This window comes from Littorina saxatilis, linkage group LG2, assembly GCF_037325665.1.
Source record: "Littorina saxatilis isolate snail1 linkage group LG2, US_GU_Lsax_2.0, whole genome shotgun sequence".
In the NCBI taxonomy this organism is placed as follows: domain Eukaryota; kingdom Metazoa; phylum Mollusca; class Gastropoda; order Littorinimorpha; family Littorinidae; genus Littorina; species Littorina saxatilis.
This window is the reverse complement of record NC_090246.1, coordinates 4,098,924-4,101,423: the sequence shown is the minus strand read 5'-3', so window position 1 is coordinate 4,101,423 and position 2,500 is coordinate 4,098,924. Positions and strand designations below refer to the sequence as shown.

Sequence of the window (2,500 nt, the reverse complement as noted above, 5' to 3'; positions counted from 1 at the left end):
TATATATATATATATATATATATATATATATATATATATATATATATATATATATATACAAACAAATATGGAAAAAATAACCAAAACAAGCCTTCACGTTTTCACCAATATTTCGGCCTCGTGGCCTTCGTCAGGGTGTTCTATTATTAGCTCGCACGATGTTTACAAATATCCTTTGACGCAATGTCTGTCTATGACGTAATTATACATGACGTAATATGTTTTGCGTGCCGGAATTCCAAAAATGAATAAGACAGTAACAAAGCCTAGTTCTAAACAAGTGGATTGTTAAAGATGATGCAGTGCTGAACACGTACCTGGATGATAACAAGGTGGGTGGGAGACATTGAGGACTTCAAAACGGGCAAGTAAAGGTGAAAGATAGTATGCACATGAACGCTCGTTGCATGACCACTGAGTGCGTTCGCACGTGCTAGCACATACGCTGCATAATCATCATGTACCCACAGACACACACACACTGACACAGGTACATCCACACACACGCACACACACGCAATCGCGCGCGCGCGCACACACACATACATATTGTTGTATTAACGGGCACATGCAGATTTACATGCCCGCTTATGTGCGTTGACATGTTAATACGTTAGCAAGTAGATTAATTGTTTTTCTGTTTTCAACATCCGATGTGGTAAGCTCTGGATCGACGCAAGTTAGTTTCCTTTCTCAATTGATAGGGTTGTCCCTATGGTTGAAAACAATGTATACAAGTTCATCACTGTAAAACAGGCGGTTCATGAAAAGTACATATCTTTTACACAGTTGTAGTCAAATTTACTTTCAAAAGTTAAACACGTCCCGGACGTGATCGCAGGAATGTTACATCAACTATCAGGTGTTGTCACATCTGACATTTATTTGGTGACAGTGTTTAGTCCACTTGGAAAGACTGTTTGTAGCTTTCTGATCCAAAACTGTTCCCTCTCGTGCCTGTGTGTAGGGTTGTTGGTGTACACCTGTTCGATGGGTAAACACCGCATGTCCTGCAGTGAGTGTCCAGGTAAACTGAAGTGCATTGTCACATGTGTACCAACATTTTTTTGGATGTGTGACCTATGCAAGTAGAAGCGGGTTTTGAGACTGTTTTTTGTCTCCCCGATATACTGTGCATGGTCACACTTGTTGCAGTACAGCATGTAGATAATGTTGGACGATGTGCAAGACATGCGGTGTCTGACCTCAAAGTGTTCTCTTGTACTGGCACTGGTGAAGGTCTTGGTTTCTGTCAAGTGTTCTTTGCATATGATGCATGTTTTACCACATTTTGCAACACCTGAGTCAGAGTCTACGGTGAGGGTTGGGGGAAGGACAGTAGGCATAATCATATGTTTGAGGCTTTTGGCGTTTCTTTCTCCAACCACTGGCAGTTCAGGTACCGCTTCCTTCATTCGTGTACTTGAGTGCAGTATTTCCTGATTTTCCTTCAACCATTCCCGCAGAGGAGGATTGGCAGGGTTGTGTGTGATAACAAAGGGAACTCTGTTGTTGGTAGACTTCTCTTTGTACGCCAAGGCCTCTGATCGTGGTGTTGCTCCCGCCCTCTCTTTGGCTTCCTCCAGCGTTTTCTTCTTGTATCCACGCAGTCGGAAGGCTTGCTCCAGCTGATGACATTGCTGTGCAAAGTCCTTCTTTTGGGAGCATATACGCCGTGCCCTCAACATCTGGCTGTAGGGGATGTTTTCCTTGCAGTGTCTTGGGTGGCACGACGTATAGTGAAGGTAGTTTCGTTTGTCCGTGGGCTTTGTATGGAGATCTGTCTCTATGTACCCCTCCTGCATTTTGAGCGTGATGTCCAAGAAGGGCATTTCAACCGGCGAAGAACCCATTGTGAATTTGATGGTAGGATGGAATGTGTTGATATACTTCTGGAAGATCTCAAGTTCTTATATATATATATATGTGTGTGTGTGTGTGTGTGGGTATGTGTGTGTGTGTGTGTGGGTGTCTCTATCTCTTAGTCTCTCTATCTCTCCCTCTCCCTCTCTCTCTCTCCCCTTCCCTTTCTCTCTCTCTCCCTGTCTCTCCCCTCCCACTCTCTCTCAATGTCCACCAAACTACCCGTGTGACTTGGAATAATAGGCCGTGAAAAGTAGGATATGCGCCGAAATGGCTGCGATCTGCTGGCCGATGTGAATGCGTGATGTATTGTGTAAAAAAAAATTCCATCTCACACGGCATAAATAAATCCCTGCGCCTTGAATATGTGCGCGATATAAATTGCAAAAAAATAACAAGAAGGGCAAAGCCCATACGACTCACATGCTTGACCTTGACATGACCTTGACCTTCAGGGTCAAGGTCAAATAACTAAACCTAGCAATGACATCATACACTAAGAACTGCTTTACACATTTTTCCTACCAAAATACATGTGACCTTGACCTAAGGTCAAGGTCATCCAAGGTCATGCAACACAAAGCTGTTAATTCAAGACATAGGAAGTACAATGGTGCTTATTGGCTCTTTCTACCAT

General features: G+C 43.3%; 1 protein-coding gene across 2 annotated transcripts in view; it reads right to left on the bottom strand.

Annotated features, from left to right (window-relative positions):
* The window catches only part of LOC138958040 (protein white-like), a 65,128-nt gene that overhangs the window by 8,757 nt on the left and 53,871 nt on the right, over positions 1-2,500 (bottom strand). The gene's annotated exons all lie outside the window — the stretch shown is intronic.